Here is an 8,251-nt window from a genome sequence, read left to right on the forward strand (position 1 = left end):
CAAAGACTAAAATTTGAAAATAAGAAATAACTTCATTATTTTTAGCTTTTTTGAAAAAATATACCTTTTCTGTTTCAGGTGTGTGTGCTGATGTGCAGATTCCTGACCTTCTTTAGAAATGTCACCATTGGTCCAAGACAATACAGCATAAATTATGTACAGAATGATTGCTGATCATGGGCTAAATATTTAGGGTCCATGGAGTCCAAAATTTTGCTAAACATATTTTTCTAAGATGTAATGTTCTTCTGAGCCAACTCATTTGCAGCTCTAAAAACCTCAAGACATTTTTCCTGTGTGGCCATCTTGTGGCCAATGTCATAAAATTTACTCTGCCGTTTCCTGTGTCACTGACCATGAGATCTGTTTTGCTCCATGGTCCTAGAGGCAGAGCCATTTTTCCAGCCTATTTAAGTGCATGAAGAGCCTCCTGTTTCTGTAAGATCAATGGAAGTGAGTGGCGCTCTTTCTTATTTGATATGTAGGGCCATCATTTGAGTCACTCAGGGAATATGCTGTCTCCACAAGTCATTGGTTACTGCCAAATGCAATAAATTTTCTCTTACTACATGACACTAAACCCCACCCATGCATTGTATTCCCTAAGACTTCACTTATAAGTAGATCTTGAACTCTTTTGAGAGTCATTGCCCAACCACACATTATTCAGTATTTTCCAGTGTATCCCTCTGCTTTTTCTCTTGATTTTGCTACTATCTAAATAGGATCTGTGAAATGAAACACAGGACAGGGGTCCATGCCAAGAATTTGTGACATTCAACTATGATAGTTGGCAGCCAGGACATTCTCTGGAGGAGATTCTCCAGATGCTTTTTGACCTGACTCTTCAGGAGGTATAAATCCAGGGACTGCCATCACTCCTCCTCATTGTCTTCTCTTTCCCCAGGATGAGGCCACTGTGTCTGCTACTGATGTTCTCACTTACAGAGAACTCAGGCTGAGCTGGGAACAGACATCTTTCAGCTCTCTTGAGTAAGAAATGTATCCTCCAGTGTAATCAGCACAATGCTTTCCCCACAGGGGCTCAGTAAATGCATTCATGTAGCTCAACTAATTTAGAATCCACGTGATCTAGATGAGCAGAGATGTTATATTTTATAGAACTTGATAGGATAAATAGGGGAGTGACACAGGGAGGGTTAGTTTATTCTGTTTCTAAGAGAACAAAAGTCATTGGGTTTATTAACCACTTCAATATCAGAAAACCAGGATTTTAGTCCCAGACCACCCCTACCTTCTCACTACAAACTTGGAAGTTGCTTTACTCCTTTTTTACTTTAGTTATTTGATCTAAAATTTGAGGATAAAGTACCAAGTTATAAATGTATAGGAATTTGGTCAATATTTAAATTATTTTTGATGTGGGGAGAGACTCTTGAAGTCTGGAAAGCATTTAACTTATCAGAGAGAAGACAGATCATCATTGATCACTGTGGCAAGGACAAACCTGTAAGACTTATCAAACTTGCCTCTGTATTTCTCCAGCTGGCGAAGACATAGACAGTAGCTACTGATATCAGTAGTTTCCTCTGGAGACCTTGGTAGTGTTGACTGCTTTGAGCCAACATGGAGCACAGGTGTTGGTTGTACCCAGAGGGGCTGATTTCTGGCTGAGGTCCAGGGTTGTTGAGCCAGGACAGGTCATGCAGGCATTGGACAAAAACAGAAGAGGGACAAGGACAACCACTGAAGTCATAGCTAAGCAGCATTGGCTACTTTCTCCAGTGACCCACCACCACTACACTTCACATCGCTTCCTGGGTACTAGACTGAGGGCTCTGGGAAAGGTGGAATATTTTATTCATCTCTGCATTCATGGCTCCTAGCACCAAGCTAAGCACTGAGGAAGCTCTCAGCAACGTTTGTTCACTGATCAAATAAAATAATATTTTCTATTATCTTACAAAAGTCAAAAACACCATTCATAACCCTGACCCTAAACCACCAGGGACTCCAATCGGTTTGCATTTAGCCAGGTCTGGGAGCCACACAGCAGCTGAGGGGTCAGCAAAGACCATGCACATAGAGGAGAGGACAGCAGGGAGGACCTGCTCCAGACGGAACACAGGGAAATTCTCCACAGAAAGAAAGTGCAATAAATGCAGAGCAGGCCTGAGACCTGGGACTACAGCTCTGGCTGCTGGGGAATTGAAAGGAAGGGGTTCCATAGTGCAGAGAACCAGAGGTGACATTCTTGGAAAGGCGCAATTGCCAGGGCCAATGGGGAGGCCTGGATGAAGGTAGTGTTTTGGAGCCTTGTGATGAAGAAAAGAATAAAGCGGGCCGACCCTGAGGCATAGTGGTTAAGTTCACGCGCTCCACTTCGCTGGCCTGGGGTTTGTATGCACCCATCCCAGGCGTGGACTTAGTGCCGCTTGTCAAGTCATGCTGTGTGGCATTCCACATAAAGTAGAGGAAGATGGGCACAGATGTTAGCTCAGGGCCAATCTTCCTCAAGTGAAAAACAAGCAAAAACAGGAAGACTGGCAACAGATGTTAGTTCACGGCCGATCTTCCTCACAAAAAAAAAAAAAAAAAAAAGGAAAAGGAAAGGAAAGAGAAGAATGAAGCAACTGGTAGAGATTAAAGGTCTTCCTGGAAGAAAACAGAATCCTCGAATCAGAAGACACACCATGCCTATCCCCAACCTCACTTCTATTAGAGGAACTGCACCAAAGAGAGAGATCCAGAGCTAAGAAATCGATTAAGTCTCTCAGAGCACTCATTCCTTCCTACATAGAACTTGTGTTTCTTATTCAGGTAAACCTGAGCATATTAATGTGAAAATCACATAGCAGACATGTATTCCAAGGGGACAGAAGATAAAACAGAAATAGAGTCAAAGATTTCAGTTCATGATATGACACCCCTCAAAATCAATCACGAAATGTAGGAAAAGTGTCAAATGGCATTCCAATCTGAATTAAATGTTCCTAACAAAGTATTTGTAGATACAAAAAGTACCCAAAACTTCATATAAGAAAAACGCAACTAAAAAGAGAAGTGGACAAGAAACAGGAAATGAGAAATTAGAATTGGCAGACCTTAGGAAAAAATTTAAGAAAATTCTCTGAAAAAGAGGCTAAATGAGAAGGTTTGTGAGGGCAACATGATTGTCTAAATTGTAAGAGACATTAATTAAGAAATGATAGCATCAAACAGAACAGAAATGAATAAAAGATAATGAGAAAGGATCAGAGAGAAAATCATAGATACCTGGGAGAACTAGAACTGGAATGGTCAACTCTAAGACCTATCCTCTTAGACTAATAGATTTTAAAGAAAAAGAAAAAAAAGGTCCTCAGAAGTTCCAGCCTTGTCCCCACACCCCCCAAAAACCCAATTCACATACAATACAGAGAAAATCAATTTACTTTCTACAACTCAATAGAACACACAAAGCAAGACAATATTTTATCAAAATTCAATAAAATCCATTGTGGGCAAGTACTTTATATTCCGCCAAGCTGTCCATGCATCAAGGCAGTAGAACAAGAGTATTAAATACTCAACACTCAGGGAGTCCTGACTCCATCACAAGAAGTCTTTTAAGGATGGGCTCCACCAAACAAGAGATGACGGAGGAAATTTTATTTACATAGGAAACTTTAGCATATAAATATGAACAGGAGAAACAAGAATATTTATATTGATTTTTAGCCATATCCACCAAAATATATCATGATTATAATGGATTATAGTTTTGAATGTAAAAAATCCATGATTCCACATTGATAGTCAAAACAAAAATGTTAATGATACGGAAGGGGGAGGGAATGTTCTTTTCCACAGCACAAGGCCAGCAAATACATGTATATAGGAATGATAAAATTGGAAGATCTCCAATGTGCAAACACCAATATGACAATCGACACACAGCAGGGATCATGAATGGATGGTAAAAGTTTTAGAAAAAGATCTTTAGAGAAGAGGATATTCACACACTCTCAAAGTACCTTTCCCCAAATTACTGATTATAGAAAGAAAAAAATGTGTCTTTACAATGGACAGATCTCCTAGGCCCCTCCATAACAAAGTGACCAATGTTCTCACAGTAATGGTGGTGGATAAACTGGTCATTCTGGTCTCCGGGTGGGCTGCGCTAGGAAGCACACAGCGTTAACTGTGAAGTGTTCTCGGCAAAAGTGTGAGCCTGAATTTAATCATGAGGAAATGGTCAGACAACTTGAGAATGTAGACCATTGAGCCAGACGACTGACCTGTCCTCTACAAACAAGGCAATGTCACCACCACCGCAGGCAATCACAAAAAGGTGAGGAACGTCTTCGGCTCAAAAGGACTAAAGAAACATAGTAACATAATCTTTTCAGTCCTTTGGATCCCAACATATCTCTTCTCCTTTTTGTCGTCTTACTTGTGGTAACATTGACTGTTTGAAGAAAGACAGGCCAGTTGACTTGTTCAGCGGTCTAAATTCTGCCGTTGTCTGATAATGACCTCACGATTAAATTCAGACTAAACATTCTCAACAAGACCACTGCACAGTTACGGCTGTCTGCTCCTAGCACAGCCCTGCTGGTGGCAAAGAACGTTCAGTTTCTCATGTTGTCTTTTTCCAGTTGCTCCTGATTTTGGTGATGGACTCTCAAAACTGTGTGGATCTAGGCTTTTGTCCCCTTAGCGATATAGCACAATTGGAGGCTGAAGGGCTGGGATTTCTCCCATCACACCTGTTTTTTGGAGTAAAAATTGTGGAGAATTGTTTGTGGTTGTGATGTTGACTCTCTGTAAAGGATCCCTCCAGTGGTCCGTTTGGGCTTTCACTTGATTTGCTGTTTTAGATTTTTTTCATCAAGTGGAGAAGCTATTTTTTATGAGGCAGTTTCTTTCAAATCAGTAATATTTTTTCTTAATTCCAGAAGTACTTGGTATCTGAGAGAGAGAAAAAAAAATCCAATGTGAGAGTTTGTCAGGTCCTGCTGATAGCTGAGCCTGGAGGGATGGCTACCTGGTGACAGAGGCCAGGAGCAAGCTGAGCTCCCATTCAGAGGAGGAGCTGAAGGGGAAGCATCAGACTGGCTGAAGGGGAAAGTGAGACCCACAAGACAGAAGTGAAATCTCCCTAAAGTTACATTCAGCCTGTGGTGCGGGATCCAGGGACCCCTGTCCTCACCCACCAGGAGCCTGGTGACATCCCAGCTGAGAGCTGCTACAGAGCCTTAGCCAGATCCCCACCACCCTGTCCTCAGCAGCCACTTCACTCCTGAATCCCCTTCCTCTGGAGCAAAGTGGTGGTTTTCTCATACTTCCCAGGGAGGGATGTGCTTAGCATCCATCACACACATTCAGAACCAGACTGCTGTCAGAAGGAGAGGACCCCGGATAGAAACACACCTCTTTTTCTTTATGTCTCAGTCCTCTGAGAAGGAGGGGCAGGTTATGGGAAGAGCCCTAGAATGTGAGAGCCAACAAGGACCCCAGAATATATTTAAATCTAGTTCCACCTTTTACAGATGAGGAGTTGTGGTGCCAAGGGGCTAAGGCCTAACTAAAGCCACGTGACCTGTTATTGATAACCCTGGAACTAGAACCCAGGTCTCAGGCCCTTTCCATACATTTGGGGGAAAGGAGAGGAAAGGCTCCAACCTGGAGGTGTCAACAGCCAGTAGAAGCTGTTCGGTCACCGTGGCTGAACAGGAATAAGGTTTTACAGAGAAATTCTGCTCCAAAGGAGCTGAGGAAAGACCCAAAAAGGGAGAAACTCAAATGGAAGCAAAAAGAGAGCAGGGAGTGGAACCATGGCCACACTTATTTTCATTCCATGGACACCGACATTCTCTGAAGGTGATTTCAGGCCAGGATACACCTCAGGGCATTTCCAGGAAGAGTCTCAATAGGTGACCCCAAAACTCTGAAGTGAAAGTGGGAGAGCATTAGTTTTGCTCATACTAGATTCTCATCACTTTTTTCCCAAACTTCCCCCTAAGGAAAGGGTCTCTTCATATTGTACGCTAGGGTAAAGAAGGGCACGAGAAAGGATAAACATAGGAGAAGGAGACCTAAGAATCTCTATTGGGATTTTGCATAAGGACAAAATTTGATAGAAAATAATTTTTTCAATCTGCAGTCCGAACCAATTTGTGAGCTGTGAAATCTGTTTAGTAAATAGTGATCTGCAGGTTTCATTTTAAAGCAGAAAAAGAAAGCCCTCAATTCCATTACTTGTAATAAGAGGAGGTATTATTTTTTGTACACTGGGTTTCTATGTAATATTTATTTCTTACTGTATCTTGTCCTATAAAAATTGTGAGAAACTTTGATCCAAGTAGAGAGAGCATATGTCTAACCCATCAATCTCTCTTTTTTCTTTTCTGTTTTCTCCAGGCTGTACAAAGAGTTTTGTTGAAGGAGGAATGCTAAGTCCATCCATGGCTGATATTCAGCTTTTCTATGAAATAAGCACACATGAGACACTTCTATAGGTGACTGAGATCCTGCTAGATCCATGGTCCTTCTAATTTCTAGATGCATCCTGGGGATGCTTTTTAAAAGTACTGATACCCAACCCCACCCCAGAATGTTTAAATCAGAATTTCAAGGTATTGGGCGAAGGCTTCCTGTCAGTTCAAAGCTCACTCAGCGTTTATTTTATGACAGCATAATATTGAACTACTCACTAGACCTCCTCTGTTTCACATCATTCTTTTTTCTTCTCTGCGTCTCTTCCGCCATGAGCTTCCTTCCCACTGGCCCTAAAGATTTTGGTCTTCCTGCTGACAACCTCAGATGAATCACAGTCCTTCTCAATTGGACTTGTCTTATATTCTTATGTATCTCCTTGGGTCTTCACAAAGCTGGCCTAAAGTTATTCCACTACAGTGCTCTTCTATATGCTCTGACCTCAGATTCACCGCAGTTCACTTTTCCAGATTCTTCACTGAACATGTAGAAGTGGTAATGGAGTGAACAGGGGAGATGCCTGAATGCCAAAGCAGCTCACACTCTTTACATTTTGGAAACATGGCCTCTGCATCAGTTTCCCTTTAGGGTGCCATCTACTGTCCTCCACCTAAAGCCAGCCTCAGTGAGGCCCTGAGGTGGGGACACTGAGTCCTGGAAGCCCCATGTAGATTAGCAGAGGCCTGCACATCTGGGGCTGAGGAGAAAACTGAGTGCAGACCAGTCCAGGACTCCCACCTGTGACCCAGGTTCTAATTTAGTTTTGGTAATCAGGGCTCTTTCTCCTCAGTGTTAACACTTCTTATTCACATGGAGAAGTTGAGGGTTAAGGTTTGTCCTAGGTCAGGTTCCCTAAAAAACCCAGGGGGAGGATCCATGTGCAAGTGATCTATTAAGACAACCAGAAGAAAGAAGCAGTGGAGGTGGGGAATCTGGGAAGGGAAGGCAAAGAAGCCAAGACAGTGTGTGATTTCAAGCAAAGTGCCATGTGTTCAGCAGCTAAATGATGCTCTTGTGTTGAGGAGGACCATGGGGCCAGGCTCCCTTATAGCTAAGAGCAAAGGTGAGAGGGAATATCAGGACAGTAGCAGTGGGAACACAGCAGAGTTCAGAGTGCAAACAGGAGATGGAGATGGAAGGGCCTGGCAGAGTCGCAGCCCCCATGGAAAACAGAGGTGAGACCAGGCAGAGGTAGCCTTAGCTGTTAGAATGAAGAAATGAGGAAGAGAAAAGTGAGTGGGAGACTGAGCCATAAACTTAGAGAGCAAGAAGGAATAAGTGCATCTGAGAGCCCCAGATGTGAGTACCTCTGGACCCTAAGCTTGAAGGCCAGGGAATCTGCATGCTAGTCTCCACTTGCTGAGCTGCAGTTTTCTTTTGATAATCCTCTATTTCAGGGCACTTAAGGCATTAATGTGGCCAATGACTTGACATCCATGCTTGCTGGAAGCTGAGCCTTCAAGAGCATCACCCTCTAGCTTGGGAGGGTTGTTCATTCCAAAGTAAGCATCCAAATACAGCTCTGAAAATAAAACCACAGCCAACAGGATCCACTGTTATTCATGATCTTACTGTGACTTACTTCCTGTTGTCTGTAAGATTTTCTTGTCCCTCCACCCACCTACACATATAGATTCTATTGCCACTTGGGGCAGGGGTGGTGGTGACTAGCAGTTGTGAGTAATGTAGTAGAGGTCCAAGTGTATTATTGGAAACTTAGGGGCCAGAAGTACTACACAGTCAGACTTTGTGGTTCTTCAGGGAGGTAATACAGTGCACAACCCTTCTTTTACACAGCAGGGTATGGGCA

The 8,251-nt window shown here is 42.8% G+C and overlaps 1 protein-coding gene across 1 annotated transcript in view; it reads right to left on the bottom strand.

The window, feature by feature from the left end:
- DCLRE1B (DNA cross-link repair 1B) overlaps positions 1-8,251 on the bottom strand; it is a 51,038-nt gene that overhangs the window by 41,721 nt on the left and 1,066 nt on the right. Inside the window, exons 2-4 of the mRNA XM_008542136.2 lie at positions 7,749-7,963; positions 4,713-4,914; positions 1,491-1,631 (exon numbers count right to left, since the gene is read on the bottom strand). The gene's annotated coding sequence lies outside the window, so the exon portion shown is untranslated. The remainder of the gene's footprint in view (positions 1-1,490; positions 1,632-4,712; positions 4,915-7,748; positions 7,964-8,251) is intronic.

This window comes from Equus przewalskii, unplaced genomic scaffold, assembly GCF_037783145.1.
Source record: "Equus przewalskii isolate Varuska unplaced genomic scaffold, EquPr2 ChrUn-13, whole genome shotgun sequence".
NCBI classification, from domain to species: domain Eukaryota; kingdom Metazoa; phylum Chordata; class Mammalia; order Perissodactyla; family Equidae; genus Equus; species Equus przewalskii.